The following is a 20,419-nucleotide window of genomic DNA, read 5'->3' as shown; positions in this document are numbered from 1 at the left end:
AGACTTGGACCCTGCATGCCCGCCAGGAAAAGAGGCTGAACGTCTTCCACTTGCGCTGCCTCAGGCGCATCCTTGGAATATCACGGAAGGACAGAGTGGCCAACACCGCCGTCCTCGAGCAAGCTGGAATCCCAGCCATGCACACCCTCCTCAGGCAGCGTCGAATCCGCTGGCTTGGCCACGTCCACTGGATGAATGATGAAAGGATTCCAAAAGACATCCTGTATGGCGAGCTAGCCCCTGGCAAAAGACCTCCCGGACGCCCCCAGTTGCGCTAGAAAGATGTCTGCAAGAGAGACCTCAGAGAGGTAGACATCGAGCTGGACAACTGGGAAGAACTAGCAGATGACCGCAGCAGATGGAGGCAGGGGTTACACAAGGGCCTTCAGAAGGGCGAGATGAGGATCAGACAGCTAGCAGAGGAGAAGCGAGCGCACAGAAAGCACACTAACGACTTGCCAGACACCCACCACATCTGCAAGAGATGCAGCAAGGACTGTCACTCTCGTGTGGGCCTTCATAGTCACAATAGACGCTGCAAATGAAATCCTCAATTGAAACTTGAAAGGGCGCGATCCATAGTCTATGCAGACTGAAGGATGCCTACTGCTGGTAGCACTATATCGCTTTTTCAGGCCTTCAGGATTCTTCCTTCAAAGTGTTGAGTGTAATATCCCAGCTTCTAATGGCACTTAACATTAAGCATGTGCCAAGTGCTGGGCTGCATTAAGGAGAGCTCAAGCAGTCTCCCGGAAGGGGTGTGCTGAGCTCCCTTGGCAGTGGCCGTAGGGGAAGCCGCGAGGGCAGGGGGAGACAGTGGAGGCTGTGAAGGGGGGAGTGGAAGACAAGGGAGAGGATAGTCACACTGTTCCCCCTCTTACAAAATTTCATGCCCCACTTTGCAGACCCCTGGATTAGATGACCCAAAGCAATGTCGGGTGCCTGACCGGATACGCCTTTTAAGGGCCTGCTTTTCAGAAAGTGCAGTGGTCTCCCTCTCTTGGAAAATCAGACCCCTTAAAAATGTCCCAAGCCACAGAAAAGCCGCTTCTGCTTGAAATGGTAAATTAATCTCAAAGAGGCCATTTCCTCGGCTTTTGAATAGACAGTTCTCCAAAACGTAAGATAAAGGGTTTCCTTCATGCTCCTCAGATGATTGACTGCTGTGACTAGGGTGACACCACATTGCCCTATGGCACATACAGGACACCAGCCTCCAGGGATGGGGGGGCTGCTGTTCCACGTCAGGGCTCCTCAGCTATGGGCACAGCTGCCCCATAGTGAGGCACCAGGGATGGGGGTTTCTCAGCCTTCTGATGTAGGGGAGTGGAGGGGGGAGGCTCCACAACCTTGCAGCAGTGGGGTGCCAGGAAATGAAGAAGCCGCCCTATGACAGAGCTCACTGGCAGGGGGGGCTGCCTCAGTGGGGTGTCAGGGAATGGGGCAGCCGCCCAGCAGAGGAGCTCCCTGGCCACAGGGGCCGCTGCCTTGAGACACCGGATGCTGGGGAACAGGAGTCCACAAAATATGGGACAATTTGCCCATTTTTTCAAAAAAGTTGGGACACCTGTGAGTCAGCTGAAATAAAGGACTGTTCCAGGGAGCATGGGATGGATGGTCACCCTAGCTGTGACTGTACTCTCATGAGAGAGGAGGGTTGGGCAGGAAAAGTCTGTTGACTTCCTGTAGCAGATTCCAAGTGGCATGGGACTTTGGAAAGCTATATGTGCAATCTATCATCCTTCCAGATGCTGCTGGAGAATTAACTTCCCTCCTCCACATCCAGGTTTCCACCTTCAGTGCTGACTCACTATAATAGTAGTGGAGTGAGAATTTGTGCCATCAAAAACAACAAGAAGTCCTGTGGCACCTTATAGAGTAACAGATACTTGTCTGACAAAGCGGGTCCTTGCCCACGAAAGCTTATGCTCCAGAATACCTGTTTGTCTATAAGGTGCCACAGGACTTTGCTGTTTTTGAAGATACAGATTAACTCGACTACCTCTCTGAAATTTGTACCATGCCTGGTGTGGCTGGGAAGTCAGTTTCCAACACTAGTCCACCAAGGACCATGCAAGTAAACACAGTGCCAACATGCTTTTCAATTGAAAATCACCTTTTCTTTGATTAAATTTGATGATGATTCTCTGGGGGCTGATCAACTCACCGTTTCAGGACTTGGCCTTCAGGGGAAGTTTGTTCAAACTCTAAGCTCAGGAATTGCCTTAACAGAGCTACTTAAAAACTCTTTTTGTTTTAAAGTTTCCATAATCTTCTCATCTAGAGCCACAAATAGACGTGTGTGGCAACACTCATCTTCTAGGCACTCTGCCAAGCAGTAGAAGACTCAGCACAGGCTTCTTGTACAAAATGGGGGCTAATCGTGTCAGAAAGGGATCCTCAGAGGCTGGCATGTTGAGTGGGCAACTGCCTAAGGTATCTGGAAATGAAAAGCAGAGGAAAGAGGAGGGGCTTCTGGTCCAGATTCATCAATGTCCTTAGGCACCTAACTTGGGTGATGTAGCCCTGACGCCCCTGAATGACAGGTTGGAGGAAGCACCTATCTCAGCTCAGTATTCTGAGCTGTGCATGCTTTTCCAGGAGTTAGTAACAAAGAGGAAGCCGTGCTAGTCTATATACTATCAAAACAAAAAAGCAGTCAAGTAGCACTTTAAAGACTAACAGAATAATTTATTAGGTGATGAGCTTTCATGGGACAGACCCACTTCTTCAGACTGTAGCCATACAAGAACAGACTGAATATTTAAGACACGGAGAACTAAAATAGTTATCAAGATTGACAAATCAGAAAAAAATGATCAAGGTGAGCCAATCAGAGAGTAGAGGGGTCAGGTGGTGGGAGTCAAGAATTAGATTAAGCCAAGTATGCAAAAGAGCCCCTATAATGACCCAGAAAATTCGCATCCCGGTTCAAACCACATGTTAATGTGTCGAATTTGAATATAAAAAAGAGAGTTCAGCAGCCTCTCTTTCCAAAGTAGTGTGAAAGAGCAGCTGCTGAACTCTCTTTTATATTCAAAGTCGACACATTAACATGTGGTTTGAACCGGGGTGTGAATTTTCTGGGACATTATAGGGGCTCTTTTGCATACTTAGCTTGATCTAATTCTTGACTCCCCCCACCCCGTGCACCTCTGCTCTCTGATTTGCTCACCTTGATCATTTTTTTTTTGATCTGTCAACCTTGATTACTGTTTTTGGTTCTCTGTGCCTTAAATATTGAGTCTGTTCTGATATGGCTACGATCTGAAGAAGTGGGTCTGTCCCATGAAAGCTCATCACCTAATAAATTATTCTGATAGTCTTTAAAGTGTTACTTTTCCAGGAGTTATGTGCCTAAGGCAGGGCAGCTCTTCTTGCAATAAAAAGAGAGATTTCCCTTGACTCCTCCTATTGTAGCCAATGGTCCAGTGGTTAGGCCACTCAGCTGAAATGTGAGCACCCCAAATTCCAATTCCTACAATGCCTGATTGGAGCTTAAACCCTGGTCTCTTACCTCCACCTAGGCTATTGGATATTCAAGGCCTGTCTCCCTCTCATTTTCTACTGTGGGAGCTGTTCCATCTTGTATAAATAATTCAATACTGACATAAAACTGGGCCTCCGGATCCCAGCTGAGTGCCCTCACCACAAAGCATTCTGGGTAGATGCACATCTCCAGCTGAATTCCTAACTTGCTCACCCTCTGTTTTGTTTTGTGCAAGGCCTGATCCTGTGGGCGGGCTCTGAAAGCACCAAACAGACCAGGTCCCACTGGAGTGATAGGCAGGGGATGCTTAGCCTGAAAATCCTGTCACAGCTCAAGCACAAGTGAGATCTCCATGTAGCTTCTTAGCTGTGGGGCAGCATCAGGACTTAGGCAGCTTTTGTGCATACCCACTGGCAGACACTTAGGTGCCTAGGTTATGCAGGAACACGGTTAGTTGAGGGATTGTTTTGTAGATGTCCGTGCTGCCTAAACATAGACCTTGGTGCCTCCAGGGCAGTTATTTGTGGATGTAACCCTTTGTCTATTAGTGAATTTCCTCTCTAACATGACATTATGTACTAGTCTTTGCCAGAAACAGCAACAGCTTTACTCAGTGTTCCAATACTGCGGCCCTGAAAAGGAAACACTAATTATTTTGTGGCAGCAACATATTCGGTCCTAGAGGGCTGCTCAGTCTGAGATAGAGAAGCCAGGCAGCTTGTTTTACCATTGACCAGCTTTCAGAGCTATGAGGGTTGTTAGTGAACATTTCAAATAAAACTTGTAGGTCATTTTCAAGAAGGGAAAGACAATGCATTCCAAGTCATTATAAGCAATGAACAACTAAACTCACATACTTTAAAGAACAATACAAAAAGTAATAGCTCTGGGTTGTTTTAGATGTATCTGCAGAAGATGGGAAATGACAGCCAAAGAAAATAATGTATTACTATACAGTGAAGAAATGTTGTCCTTTTTGTTAAAGGAGAAAAAAGAGTAAACTTACTATAAATGCAAGACAAGACTAGTTTTTGTCTTTCTATAACAACGATAATACCCATCCCGTTAGACCTGTTATAGTGCTTTCAGGCAGACGTAGATAGAAACAAGCTACAGTACTGCTGTGAGCAGGGCTTCCCACCAGGTGGAGGACTTTCTCCTGCGACTGAGAAAAGCATGACCACATAGCACAGCATAATGGGGAAATACAGATTTTGACCCCTTTCTTTGGCACATTACTTTTCCTGATTCAAAAGCTTCATGGGTAAATGCAAATTCTTTCTCCTCAGTGGCATTCTCCTTTCACAGGTCCACTCTGAGTTGTCTTCTAGCACAAAAACAAATGGCCTCAATTGTATAGCTAGTATGCAGACAAAATGCAGCTGAGATTGCAAATGCTAATGAGTGGGAGCTGTGGCAAACTTGGCCAATTTGATCACAGATTTACAGGCCAGCAGAGACCCTTGTGATCAAATAGGCTGATCTCCTGTATAAGCATGGCCTTTGATTTTCCCCAAACTATGTCTTAGAACATATTGTTTAGACAATTGCCCAGGGTGTAAGAAGAACATCTTAAGTGGGTGGTCACAAGAGAAGAAAAGTCTAAATAAACCATGTAGAAAAGACACTAGGCCAGCACTGCAACTGTTGTAAATCAGCATAGCTCAAATGACTTTAATGGAACCATGTTAGTTTAATCCATTTAAAGATCTGCCTCATACAATGTTCCCCCAGATGTGGTGTATAAAAGTATATGGAAATGAAAGGATTGCTTTCAGCAGTAGAATGTTTATGGAACTATAATACTAACACCCTCAGTCATGATTAGTTCCTTCAGGCATGAAAATCAGCAGTCAAAGGCAGTGTGATCTAGTGGGAAGAACATTGGACTTAGACTCAGGAGACCTAGGTTGTCTGGCTGACACTGCCCTGATCTGATGGGTTAACTTGGACAAGTCAGTTCCCAGCTTGTTGCCTCAGTTTCACCATCTATAGAATGGGTGGGGAGATGATATCTCCTTTGAGACATACAATGAAAATGCTGTATGAGTGTGAGATATTGATTTATGATTATTACTACAATAAGGGAATGACACATTTGGAGGGGAAAAAGTGAGCTGAATTAATCATCCACCCAAGAATTCATGTTTTATTCATAAAATTTCTAAGGGTTAAGGGGTCTCTCCCTGATTCTCTTATTCTGGCAGTGTTATTCTTGTTCCACATGCTTTGCTGTGGATGGCCAAGGGACAGGGCATGCCAGAATGGGAAGGGTCAGAGCAAGAACATGCTTTACTCTGGCAAGTCTGGGTGGGAGGCATGGACACAAGGGAGATAGTTCCAGCCAATGCAAGTTAAAGCAGCTCAGGGAAGTAGTTGAGTCCCTGGACAATATCAGAACTGGGGGTAGCATATGTGACCCTTGCAGACCAGGTACCAGTTCATGGCAGGTCCCCTAGGCCTCAAGTGAATACAGACAAATGCCTAGCGGGATTCAGTCTGGCTCACTGGTGTGTTAGTATTTTTAAAATACATGTTACAATGATAAGAATTATGACTATCAAACAATTAACAAATTAATCACAATGAATTGTGGAATTAAAATATAATCACAATTAGAGTTTTAATGAACTATTAAATAATCATAAAATAATACTTATCTAAATATTTTGACTATTTTCTTCCTTTTCAATTATAACAGAGAATACAAGGGTACACTGTTTACTTTCTATTATTTTTATTACAAACATTTGGACTGCAAAAAAACTTTAAAATGCTGTTTTTCAATTCCTCTTGGTGGTGCAATCTCTTTATTGTCAAAGTGAAACTTACAAAATATGGATTTTTATTTGCTTACATAACTGCACTCAAACCCGGAACAATTACAAATTTTAAAGCCCACAAGTCCACTCAGTCCTACTTCTTGTTCAGGCAATCATTGATACAACTAAGTTTATGAGAAATAATGGTGCCTGCTCCTTAATTACAATGTCATCTGAAAGTGAGAACAGCTGTTCATAAGTCAATATAGTTGCTGGGGGTCCAAGATATTTCCTGTCAGCAATGCTAAAAAGAGTCATTTGATTCTTCATGCGTCAATCACCATTCTAGAGGACATTCTTGCTTACTGATGATGCTTCTTAAAATTTATGTGTTTGTTTTTCGACTGAACTCCTTGGGGGAGAATTGTATGTCTCCTGATTTCTGGTATTACCTGAATCCTGCCATATACTTCATGTTACGGCAGTCTTGGGTAACAACTCAGCATATTTTGTTCAATTTTAAAACAATTTTACTGCAGATTTGACAAAATGCAAAGAAGGTGTATCAATATGAGCTTCCTAAAGATAGCTACAACCCTCAACCCAAGTTTAACAATTTGAGGTGCCTTCCAATAGGTGAAAATGACAAGGTGTGGCACATGCTGTCAGAAATCTTAAAAGATCAGCACCCCAACTTGGAAGGTACAGAATCTGAATCACTAAAATAAATAAATAAATGAATAAATAAAAACCAACCTTCTCTTGGTGGCATCTGACTTAGATGCTGAAAACATGTTTTTGTCAATCCACACTGCTTTAGATCATTATTGAGTAGAATCCATGATTGGAATGGAAGCGATTTAATCTCTTTCCTTTAATATGATATATTTAAGTCTAACCAGCATTTTTAATACTCTAGTTTCAGTGTTCTCTTTTATTCATTTATTGTTTTTCTTGCGCTTGAAGGCATTTGAATTTGGCTTTTTCCATGTGCTGTGATGTCCCACTGCTGTGATAAATGTTCTTTTTATGCTAATTTGACTGCTTTCATTATTATCATTTGTCCTTTGTCAGAGAATTGAGGATTTTAGCTATTAATGAACAGGCTGATGATGACTCTTGGAGTAGGCAGGAATCTGTTTCTTCAGAACTGTTAGTTTCACGTATGCTTCAGGAAGGCCAGGAAATCAAGCAAGTATCTAGCTATTTTGCTCATGAGGATAGTGAAGTCACATTATTGTATGTTAGGTGAGTTTTGAACTTATTCATTTTTATCTGGCTGTTTCTGCAGGGCAGGTAGAAGGGAGGAATCTTTCTTATTTACATTCCCCCAGCTTAAGGGGAGCTGGTCTTATCTCCCTGTGAAACATGTTTATGCCATGGTTCTGATTCAAAACAGAGACAATTGCTGAAGAATAATATAAAGATACTTACTCTTTACCTGGGACATTAGAAATTTGACACTATTTGTTAATCTATTTTATTGTGTTAGGATTTTTAGAACCATCCCTTTTCCTAGTCAAAGAGGGCAGAAGAATGATGACACTCTGATAGAACTCTATTTTAAACAGTGCAGTATGAGATGGACAAAACAGAATGTGCACGATGCTCTGATCCTTTTGGAGCACTTTAATAGGTTAGTTTGGAAGGACCACTGCAAGCATGATCTGAGACATGCAGCATGGTCTAGTAGTGGAGAGTCAGCAGACTTTGGCTATGTGTACACTAGAGACCCTCGTGGAACATCTACACACAAAATGTGCTTTTTGACAGAAACTGTCAACAAAAAAGTCATGTAGATGCTCCTGGGGGCCTTTTTGTCAACAGAATGGATCAAAAGATCGTTCTGCTTTTATGTGTAGATGCAATCTGTTGACAGAAGTTTTGTTGGAACATCTCTTTCAACGGTACCTTCTGTAGACAGATGGCTCTAGTGTAGCCATAGCCTTAGGTTCTGCTCTCTACTCCGCTACAGCATGACTTCTGGCAAGTCATTTTAGCCAATTAGGGCTGGATTGTCACAGGTATGGAGCATGAAAATATTCCATTGTTGTCAGTCATTGAAATTCAGTGAAAACAGCAACAGGCAAAATTAAAACAATTGAGGAGGAAAAGGTGCCAAACAACTTCAGCAGAATTCAGGAAAATAAAATAATGGAAGGGCAATAAATCCAGTCCAGAAGGAAATCCAAAAACTCCTGGAGGAAATGGTTTGTGCCAACACTTTTGTCTTGTTTCCCACTCTGGGAGAAGATGAGATGGTTAGGGATGGGAATAGCACAAACCATTCATGAAGCTCCTCAGCCTAGGTAAGCAGACTTGTGTCACCATAGGGGCTTGTTTGCGCGCTTGACTTAATCTAATTCTTGACCTTTCCCCCCCGACCTTCTTCCCCTCTGCACTCTGATTTGCTCACCTTGATAATTTTTTTCTGATTTGTCAACTTTGATTACTGTTTTTGGTTCTCTGTGCCTTAAATATTGAGTCTGTTCTGGTCTGGCTATGGTCTGAAGAAGTGGGTCTGCCCCACGAAAGGTCATCACCTAATAAATTATTTTGTTAGTCTTTAAAGTGCTAGTTGACTGCTTTTTTGTTTAGACTTATGTCAGTGAAGCTTGTACTAGCAGAGTGAAATAGCTGTCTGGACTTTGCAGTAACAGTAGGGCTATGTCTACACTAGAGAGTTTTGTTGACAAAACTGGCATTTTATCAACAAAACTCACGGAACACAGATTGCACATTACAAATGCATTATGTCAACTTTAAACCGACAGAATGTGGCACTTCTGTCAGCCGTGTTCTGCCATTTCCCCTCGACACAGAATGCCTCTCTTGACAAAATCTGTTGGCAGAAATCCAGTGTGGATGCTCCAAGGAGACCTTCTGTCCAGAGAAACGTCCTCCATGGCACCAGCCAGCTGTCCACAGCAATCACAGCTCTATGATCCCTCCCTCCAGCCATCCTTAAAGACACAGGGAGCCCCGGAAACTCTGTGGTAGGAAGCTGAGGGCAGGGAAGCAGCTGAGAAGCACGCTGCCTGCTCCGTGCTCAACAGCCACTCTCTCCCACTCGTCCGAGCTATGGCAAGCCACCAGTGAGCCAGCCACCATGTGGCCCCCCGGGGCCCTCTAGGGAGCTGCCAGAGGGGTCTCAGGAGCACCCCCAGGGCACAAAACATCAGGCCCCATCCTGGACCAGGGCCAAGGTCAAGGACCCCCTCAGCCTGTGGGCCAAAGATGAGACCTTGCTGGACCCCACTGCCAAGAGGTGCAACACCTCTGCATATGCCTGGCTGGCTGCCACCCTGGCAGCATCAGGCCACCCCACCCACACAATGGAGCAGCTGTGGGCGAAAGTTAAAAAGCAGAGGAACACCTGGTCACAGGAGGCCAGCCGGAGGTCAGGGACAGGACCCACCACCTGCCTCTATTATACAGATTTCCACCACATCCTGAGGGGTAACCCCTCCTCTCTGCCCACCTCTGTGGGCACGACGGAGGAGGCCCCCTCCCCAGAGATGGAAACAGAGGAGGTGGAGGAGCACCCCAGGACCCAATCAGAGCCAGAGGCAGACATGTGGTCCAAGGCCAGTGAGAGCATGCTGGTGATCACCCTGGACTTGAGTCACTCCAGCCAGGTCACGTCCAGAGTGTCCCCACACCTGTCTAAGGAACCCTCTGGTAAGTACTCCATGCATCATGCACCCCAGGGCTTGGAGGTTGGGCGGTGATGGGGCATGCTTCGAGGTTCACAAGGGTGGCTTGGGTGGGACCTTGTGCCACGGGCCTGGCATGTGGAACTGTGTGCTAGGCAATGTGCCCCACGTGGACCCAGCAGGCAGCCCCCGGGCACAGGCACCAGCCTGCTGCCAGTCTCATGGCAGGCTTGACAAGTCCCAGGCCTTGGAGGTGGGGGGGCACCCGCCAGCCTCTGCCACATCTGAAAGCAGGCGAGCCGCACAGGCACTGGCCTGACCCCAGACACAGTGAGGAGTGAATGCAGCTCCTGGCACCCAGAAATGCCCACAGGCAACAGTCAGCATCCCTAAACTCAAATAGGAAGAAGGGGCTTTTGAAGTCAGGAGGCATTCTTTGAAAGGCCCCCGTCTACATAGGTGGTGGCATTCCGAAAGTGGCAATTTTGAATAACATGCACCTGCCATTATGCTAATGAGGTGCTGCATATTCATGTTAGTGCCTCATTAGCATCTTCTGAAATTAAGATGACCCTTCCGGAAGGAGAGAGCTAGTGTATCCACAGCCTTGATGATTACCTGTTTTGCTTATTCCATCTGGAGCATCTGGCTTTGGCCACTGGGAGAAGACAGGTTCCTGGACTAGATGGATCTATGGTCTGACCCACTATGGCTGTTCTTATGTTCTATAGGTCCCTTCCAGCTTGACATTTTGGATTCTATAATTAGGGCAATGAATAAGGAAGTGTGGCTTCCTTTCACGGAGCAGTAATCTGCTTCAGCAGAACAAATAACCATAACTGTGAACTTCCTTTATAGAAAAAAAATAATTCCCCAGTGTGGGGCTTTTTTTTCCTAGTGCTGAAGTCCTTTTTTAAGTGGAAAAACCCAATGCATGAAAATAAAGATCAAACAAACCGTAGGAAACTTTCCTCTTTTGGAAGGTACTATCAGCCTGTCTAGGTTAGTCGAAGCCTCTTTCTGCTTCAAGAAGGTAGAATTTATATAACTGCTTCTCAAACATATCTTACTTCAACCCAAGCACATGGGACTGGGAAACTTCTCAACAATCTCTCATCACTGAGGTAGGAAGGTGTTCAGACCATTTTACTCTGGCAATTTTAGTCTTAGAACCTTATTAGAATTGTTTTTTTTTTCTCCAAAATGACATGCAGCCACTCCCCAGAGGTCATCTTCTCTCTCACGAATTGTGGTCTACTCCAAAAGAGCGTCTCTTCTGCCTGAGCTAGAGCAGTGCTGGCCTAGAGGTTTGCCTTATTAACCTAAGACTACCACGACACATGCCTCATTCACAGCTTACACTAGACCCAACTGCAATCAAGGCCAGATTTCTGGCATCAGGTTGTATGGAAAGAATGATGTTAAATAGACAGCCCAGTGTCTACTTTAGGTGTTGCAGTATGAGGACATCTCCGTTTCCTCTCTGAGCTGCACACATGACCAGGAGGGGGCATGAGAGTGTTTCTGTTTTTAATTGGAATTAGGAATTCCACGACAATCATCGCTCCCATTTGTTTGCTTCTTGCTTCCTATAGGAATGGCTAATTTAACCTCTTGCTCCGCCTCCTCTGAACCTCATGAGCTGCAGTATGTTTTAGACAGAAGTGAGGAGGGGCTGAGCTTCAAATGGGATAACTCATCTCCAAGAGTTGTAGCTGGTGGGCAGCAAACACCTGTTGGGTCGGACTGAGGCTGACCTTCTATGGGCATAAATATAAAGGCACATACTAACAGAATCAGTGACATTCTTGCTATGCTGTGCTGGAAGAGCTGACCCGTCAATGCCATTTTTTTCTGTGTCATCTCTGACTGGACCCAACCCAGGTTTTACAGCCCAATCTAATTCTCCTTAAGTCAGTGGCAGAATCCCACTGATTTCACATGGAGAAGGACTGGGCTCGAAAGGCTCGATTCAACTCTTCTCTAAGCCATTGGGAGTCTTTCCATTAGCTTTAATGGGAATTGGGTTGCATGGTAAAACCTCACTTTTCTTACACACTTCTCCTCTCCTGCACACTCACTTTGTGACTGCTTAAAGAAAGTAAGACGACATGTACATTACCCAGAAGATTGACCCACTGACTCTGGCCTCCTTCTTCTATGCCCTTGGATTAGTGAGGAATGGATGGAACAAGGGAGAGCCCACATCTAAGCACTCAGGACTATACTATTTTCTGTGCAGTCAGTGGTGAGAAGGAGAAAAATGGTTCCTGATTTAGATATCTAAATCACTACCTTTTAAAAATCAAGGTGTTATTTCTAGAATGAGAAATTTAGTTGTATTTGTTTGTTTATTATATGAACGTTTTTTCCCTCTCTTCAGCATCACAGCCTCTGATTGCATTGTATGTATTAAATTACCTGGACCAGGAAGACAGAATAAATAGCATCACAATCTATACTGGCCCAATGAAGATAAAAATGTCCCCTGTTAAATCCATAGTTGTGATTGACCAAAAAGATCTGCATGGCCCCTAACTTTTGATGCCACCTGGGGAAGCTAATTCCACACTATGGGACCTTTACAAAGGATGTTCTTCCCTCAGGCTCTAAAAGTTAAAATCTAGAAGAAATAGCCATCACAGGATGCCTGCAGGAAAACAATTTTTCTTAAAGAATGTCTATCCTGCAGCCATGGAATGTGATTGCAACTCATGCAGGCTATGTCTACGCAAGAGTGATTTGTTGACAGAAATTTTGTCGGACTATATCTTCTGTTCACAGATCTGTCCACTGCCAGACTGCCAGGTGGATCCAAAGAGCAATCCACTCTATCAGCAGAGAGCAGCCAGACTGCCCATCTGTTCTCTTGAAAGAATGGCTGACTAGAAGAACAGCAGACACGGCTGCCTGGTGCTTTGGAAGCCCTGTCTGTCGACAGACGGCTCCCTGCAACAGCCAGAATCTGTTGACAGAGGTGTTCTACTGTGCGGAGGAGTGGCAGAATGATGTCAACAGAACTGCCATGTTCTGTCAATTTACTGTCAATAGAACGATGTGGGAATGTGGACTCTGCCAGTTTTGTCAACAAAACTCTCTAGTGTAGACACAGCTGTGGGCACACGCAAAAGAGATTAGTTTAGATCACTTAGGTATCAAAACAGTGAAGCTGCAGAATCAAGCACTTCAACGTGGTCTTACAATTACCAATAATAACAGAGGTAGCCAGCCCACACTCAGCTGTACACAGCCATGGCATCATTCCTTCGGTATTTTGAGTAATGTCGTCTGGTGGCAATATACACCTACCTTAAACAGTCCGGTCTGAGAAACCATGAAGTGTGTAGAACACCAGTGAGTACCACCTGGCTCTTAATTTCTCATCCATAGATCTCCAAGAGCTTTATGAGAAAGGTGAGGGTTATTCCTTTTCAAAGACAGTGGAAAGGACACACAGAGAGATGAAATGGTTTGCCTGAAGTCCCCCAGAAGACGAGTAGCAGACCTGAAAATGGAGCCTAGCTCTTCTGAGTCTCACTCAAAGGCCCTGTCAAGTAGGCCACACTATAATATTATTTCACCCACCCAATTCACTAGGAAGGTGGATTTCTGCCTTCTTCTCTGAGTTGTCTTCAAGACTAACTCCAGTCTGAACAAGTCACAGCAGTCCAACCCAGAAGTAGTATAAGAGTATCCAGCTAGCTGAATTCAGAGTAAGGATTTACGATATGCTAGCAATCTAATGGCTGCCAGGACCTCTCCTTCCATGGAAGGTTGTCCATGTATTCATTGCAGCTTAGTCATAATGTGTTCATAGTTTTACAAAGCCAGAATTAATATTTCTCAGACAAGTTTTGAAAATTAAGTTGAGAATCCAAGTTCAGCATTTCGCTGAGATAGACACATTGCGTTTTCTCATAAAACCAATGTTGTGTCCATTTCTGTAAACACTTCAAATCTGGGTGTAGTGGAAAGGTTAAGTTAGGCTGTAATTTAGCTTCTAATGCTGTAGCTGTACAGTGAGTAATCAGTATTCACTTCCTCTTCTACCTTTCCCACACAGCTGTCTCAAGAGCTGGATGAGCTGTTCCACTGCAGTGAAACATTTTGTTTTCGATACTTTGGACCTTTGTAATTTTGTTTTCATGGCAATAAAATTTAAAGAATGTGATTTTCCCCATCTTAATTTGCTAAATAGAAACAAAACAAAGAAAGATACCCCTTCTCCCTAATTTATGTTCCGAGAAGAAACAGGTCTTGGAAGACAAAAGGTAATGTCAGAAAAGGCATACTAGGTTTCTCTTTCTCACGTCAGAAGTGATGTGAACTGGAACTCTAATGCTTAGGATTGGTCTACATAAGGAAAAGTAAGTCAATTTCAGAGACTCAATTCTAGTTCTGGCAATTGTGTAGCTAGAATGTACTTACCTGAAATCTATGTACCTGGTTGTTCTCACTGAAGAAAGTCAACAGAAGAGTTTCTCCCATCAACCTCCTTTGTTCCCTGTGATAGTGAGAAGTACAGGGGAAAACTACCAACCCCGATAAGTCGATTTTATGCATCTAGTGCATGAAATCAAACCCAGGAAGACTGTCAATTTTCTGATTAATGTAGACATGGCCTTAGAGCAGGTGTGTCCAACCCGCAGCCCGCGGGCCGCATGCGGCCCTGGACAGCTAGTAATGCGGCCCCACAAGATCGTAAACTTTTAACATTATTATGTGATTTATATACATTAACTGTATTGTATAATTTATATGCGGCCTGAGACAATTTCTCTTCACTCAATGGGGCCCAGGCAAGCCAAAAGGTTGGACACCCATGCCTTAGAGTATGTCTACACTACAACCACTCTCGCTACAGAGCTGCAAAACTGCAACTATATTACTGTGAGTAAACAGTTGCTACAGTAACAGAAAGGGGTTTTCCATCACTGAAATAAATCCATCCTCTGGAGAGGTCGTGTTTATTCTAGACCTTTGGTTGCCTTAACTACATCTTACTGGATGTGACTTTTTTGTACCCTTGAGCAACACAGACTGATGTAAGTTTTCAGTGTAGAGTAAGTTTGAGTTCTCTACTGTTGTTCAGTGAACGACAACAAAAGTACTGCACAGAACCAGGAAATACCTCATTGGGTCAGTGGGTATTGTTAGTTATACTGGTCCTGAATCAACAAGTTACTTATGTGTCAGCTTGAGTCACATGAGGAACTTCATTTCAGTACCCCGCTGAACTGTGTACATATTTCTGTTCCAAAAGGATGGTATATTAAGATGTCAGACCAAACAATGATGAATTACATCGTCTCACATGTTTCTGGAAAGGTTGCCAGTTTGTTAAGTCCCTGTCGAATACATCTGCCATCTCCAGTAAACATAAGTTTCATTTCCTTTTTTTCTTGCCCAAAAATATTTGAAGAAAAAAAGAAATCATCAGAGAGGAAAAAAGTTTGAAATGGCTGTGTGGGTAAGTCAGCAAAGATAATAGTAAGCAAGAGCAAAACAGAAGAAAGGAAAGTAATGCAAACATTCACAAACAGTTTTTAATTCAAGGTAGAACTAATAGTTTGTAATGGATTGAGTGTGAGGTTGGGGGGCAGTCTCTGAGAATGCACGTGATCTGGACCTAGAAGCAGTTTGCAGCCAGGTAGTCTAGAGTGAAGATAGTTAAGCCTTCCAGTTTTACAGAGCAGCCTGCTTTATCACTCTCAGTTTCTGTATTCTTTTTTGTTATTACTCTAAGAAATAAAGAAGTTGCAACCTTTCTGCAACAGTATTTGACGTTTTTATCAACTGTCTCTATTTGCATGCAACAAACAGAACATGTTTAAATCATGCAAAATGGTTCACTTCATCAATAATTGAAAGATTTATAAGAATGTTTTGCCATGTGACTAATAGAGCACTGAAACACACTTAAAACTTACATTATTAGTACTTGATCTATGATTATGGGCCATATTCTCATTTAAAAACATATAGCTCCATTGAGCTAAATAAGGCTGCATAGCTGTAATAGAGTTTACCCTTTTGAGTTTGTTCCACTGAATATAACTTTTAAAAGATTCATACAAGAAAACAATGATTTTTGACTGTCAGTACACAGGCTTCCTGCCTAAGTCCATGGTCTGCACTGAAATAAAGTCTTTAGTGAAGCAAGTAGCATCATGGTGACATGAAAAAAAGACCACAATGTCAACCTTAGCCCCATACATTGAATTATACTCTGTGGTTATGACCATAAATACATTTGGCTCAAAATAATTTTTTTCTAATTCAAGACTATGGAAAAGTAATTAGATAAATTACAATAGTGTGTGTTAATAGGCCTTTGTAGCATCAATCAGACAACAAAAATTAAATACAGGCACTCCGATTTACAAACATCCAATTTATGAACGTCCCACGGATACAAACAGGAGCTCACCTCCGGCAGGAATGTCTTTAGAATTGATGGGGCCCTATCCAGTGCCATTAAGCTGACACCCTTATACCACAGGGCAGCCCGAGGGTTGGGGGATGATGATTTTTCAGAGGTGTGATTCTATAATCTTCAGCAACCCAAAATGAAATATGTTTAAAGCAAATTTTAAACAAAGGCCCTGTAGACTAACACGGTCAATGCACAATACATACCTGGTGTTGACAATTGCCTCTTAAATAGTTTCATTACCATTGGAATGGCTCTTTCACAGATTAAATGTTCTGATAATAGGTTGGACAGAAGTTTTCACTTTTAAGTTAACTGCTAGATCCTCTCCAAAAGAAACAGAGCCACAGAGCAGGGAGAGGAAGAGGTGGATAGACATTAAGACCCAGGGGTGCCCCAAGTTCTTGGATTGCCTACGCAGATGTTTATTCCCTATAGGGGTAAGGATGGCCCTGGCCTGTGGGAGCAGGCAAGAGGTACAGGTGGAGTTAAGCAGTACAGCTACACGGCCACCCCCTGCTCCTCTGGATCCCTCCAGCCAGCACTTGCGGCCTCCTTGTGAGTGGGGGAGTGGATGCATCCTGAGGGGTGGTGAGCTGGGGCTAGCTGGAGGAACCAGCACAGACTGCATGGAGGGGTTGGTGGGGGGCATCCAGGGGATGCCCAGAGGTCCCCTTCAACCTCTCCACCTGCCTCCTCCAATTAAACCTGCCTTTCCTCAAGCACCAGAATTCAAGGTTAAATTTAAAAATAACTAATTTAACTCCTTGCAAATCTACACTACTTCACACAGGCTTTTGTGGACTAGCCTGGGACCTAACCACCATTTATAACATTCTGCATTCCAAGTTCCAAACAACCATTTTACAAATGATGTTTCGGATCACGACCCATTTGTGAGCTGGGTACTTGGGGTGCACTACTCTTCCTGTCAGAGGAAATACAGACAAAGAATCAGGAGTTGCATGGAGCAAAACTACTTTTGACATGAGCTTCTTGTTCGCGTTGCAAGGTCAAGCCTCCAAAGGCAGGAAGTGCCAGAATTAAGCTTAATGTTGACCCTTTATGCGTATCCATCATGACACTCTCCTTTTATTACATGATCACATGCTATGTTTTCAACAGGCCTTCCTGCTTCATTCAGTGCACCACATGGACAGTGTTCACTGAGCAAGTAGGATAATTTTGATTCTCATCATTCTGGGTGTAGCCTCAGGTAGTATTTATTGTGCACCATTTACACTCTGCACCGAATGCAAAATTACTAAATTCCTCACATTTTCCATGAGGCTGTTATTGTCATAGTTAAAGTTTTGTTACATACACTCAAGAATTCACTTTATAACACCCTTGTGTGGGTAGGAGGGAATTTCCCCCATTTTACAGATGGGGAACTGAGCCACAGAAGGATTAAGATCAGCAGTGTTCACTCATTTTGGGGGGCCCAACCTGAGACCCAGAGCACCTTATTTTCTAGGGTACTTCGCGTGACGTGGCATAGGGGTGGGGAAAACTCCAGTCTTCCCACCACATCAGGGTTAGCTGCTGGCACGCTACCAGAGGCTTTGTTTACCCAAGAGTACACCAGCACAAAAGTTTGCAGCTACCAGTGGATGCTTGCTGTTCCAGACCAATGGGAGCTGTGGGAAGCAGCATGGACTGGGCCACTGCTTTCTGCAGCTCCCATTGGCCAGGAAGGGCAAACTGCAGCCACTGAGAGCTGCCCTGCTTGTGGACGCTCAGGTAGGCAAACCTTCTGGTGATCTGCCAGTGGCTGACCATGGTTCACCGCATCCAGCCTGTGGGTTGGATGTCCCCCGAGCCCCCACCATAGCACTTTAATGTTTAGGCATGGCTCCCATTGACTTCAATTATAGCTCCAGGTGCCCAGCACTTCTGCATATTAAACTCCTGCATTAGTAAACTGGAAATCCAGAAAAATGAAAGAGGACACCATTAGTGTCCTCCAGTGAAAAGCTGTTTCAAGTAACATACTCATCATCACCCAGGGATTTTGTGGAAGAGGTAGAGACAGAACCCGGCTCTCCATGGTAGCATTCAACTGCCTGAATCGTAAGACCCTTCATTCTCTTCCTCTGGCCCTTTGCTTCATTCTCAGCACACCGTCTATTGTCTTCGGCACATGAAGCAGGGGTACTACTGACAACAGCCTCATTCGCTACACAGTCCACAGTCATCCTCAGAGGAGATCCAGCATGGGTACTGAATGAGGTGGGTTCCTGTGGAAAAATGCGATGTGTTCATGTAATTAGAGACTGTCATAAGGCATGTGCAGCAGGGGCTGAATCGAGAGTGCACAACTGTGGCATTTTCTAACTTTCCCGTACTTGACTTTGCAACTTATTCTTTAATGTAGTTTTAAATATAATTCCCTAAGTTTTCAAAAAGCTAATATTAATAATAATTAATAATATCTTCATGTGGCACTATCTACACCTCTGACATGGTTCCTCAGTAGGGCGGAGCTCCAAAGCACATCCCTCTAACATGTCAGCTAATGGAGTAACTAGTCTCAAGAGAAGGTTGTATTAGTGAACAGGACCTTGCCACTAAAGGGAGTTGGAGACAGTACTTTGCCAGCAGTTTTCACAGCTGTTTCCTAGGTAACACAGGAATGTTGACACCAGGAAACAATGGGGCTGATACTGGAAGAGAGGATGCTCTTGTGCAGGGGTTAGCAACAAAAATAGCAAGAAGAGCCATTTTTTCCAATTTGGTAAAAAACTCAATAATTCTAGAGCCACAAGGCATGTGAATATGATGTTCCTTAATAAACAACATCAAACCACACTTTTTGTAATCCCTATTTTAAGATCCAGGCACACACAATGATTTGTGAAGTGATACGGGCTTACTGCAGGATGTTCACAAACTTTTCACATATTCTGTTTCCTCACATTTTATGTGTGTGTTTGTACCACTGTCTTCCTGACTCACTCCTGAACCTTTTCTCTCTCTCTTTCTGGAGGATGCTAGGAGGGAGTTATCCAACTTTTTGAGATCACATACTGTTTGCTGTTTAAGTATGAGTAACTTTTTTTAAATGTTCACCATTTACCAGAAATAATCAGGCGGTTTTTGTTTTCTTTTCCCCTCCCTCTTACTTTGCAATTAGAGCTGCATGTTACTCTGGAGCCGCGGGTTGCAGAGCCCTCCTCTACTTTTTTAGAAGCTGTTCTGGCCCTATTTCCTTCCCTCTGCTCCACAAAAGTTTATGCTTCAAAATATCTGTTAGTCTATAAGGTGCCACAAGACTTCTTGTTGTTTTCAATTGAGTGGGCCATTCTGTTAAAGACCTGACAATTTGTGTCCTGCAACACAAGGAATTTAACAACAGATTAGAGTGTGAGATTTCTGAGGTAGAGTTCATATTCAAATTTGACACATTAACAGGTGGTGTGAACAGAGACATCAACTACCTCAAATGTTACAAGGACTGCTTCCCTTCCTTTGATGCTCATAATTACCTCAGACAGGACAATTAACATCCCCCCACCTCTCTTCCTTCTATCCTATCTGTCAGTTTTTATTGCATTTTTTTTCTTTTCGGTCCTCTGTATTTATAAATGTCAGTCTGCATTGGAAATGAAATTGATCTGATGAAGTGGGTCTGTCTCATGAAAGCTCATCACCAAATAAATCATTTTGTTAGTCTTTAAAATGTTACATTTCTGCTGCTTGGAGTACAGACTAACATGGCTACCTCTGCTACTGTTCAGTGTATTTTTTGTTAATCTTATATTCAAACATGTCCAAAACCTTGTAGCTGACCCTTTCCACCAGTATACCAGACTCTTGGGATAGTAAATACCTGCTTGAACAGTTGTAGTCTGACAGAGGTAAAAACAGCTACCTACATAGCCTATAACCCAGACCCTTGAGAAGAAGCCCTGAACAGTTGCCAATCAAATGTCAAATTCTCACACAAATTTATTACAATTTAAAAAAAAATAATGACGAGAATAAGTAAGATGAAACCTTGACATTTCTAGGAATTCAGTTAGGCAGATCTGACATGAAAAATGAAATTTGTAACAAAGTTCCTTTCGTTCAAGCT

The sequence above is a fragment of the Carettochelys insculpta genome, chromosome 1, assembly GCF_033958435.1.
Source record: "Carettochelys insculpta isolate YL-2023 chromosome 1, ASM3395843v1, whole genome shotgun sequence".
Lineage (NCBI taxonomy): Eukaryota > Metazoa > Chordata > Testudines > Carettochelyidae > Carettochelys > Carettochelys insculpta.
This window is presented reverse-complemented; position numbering follows the sequence as displayed.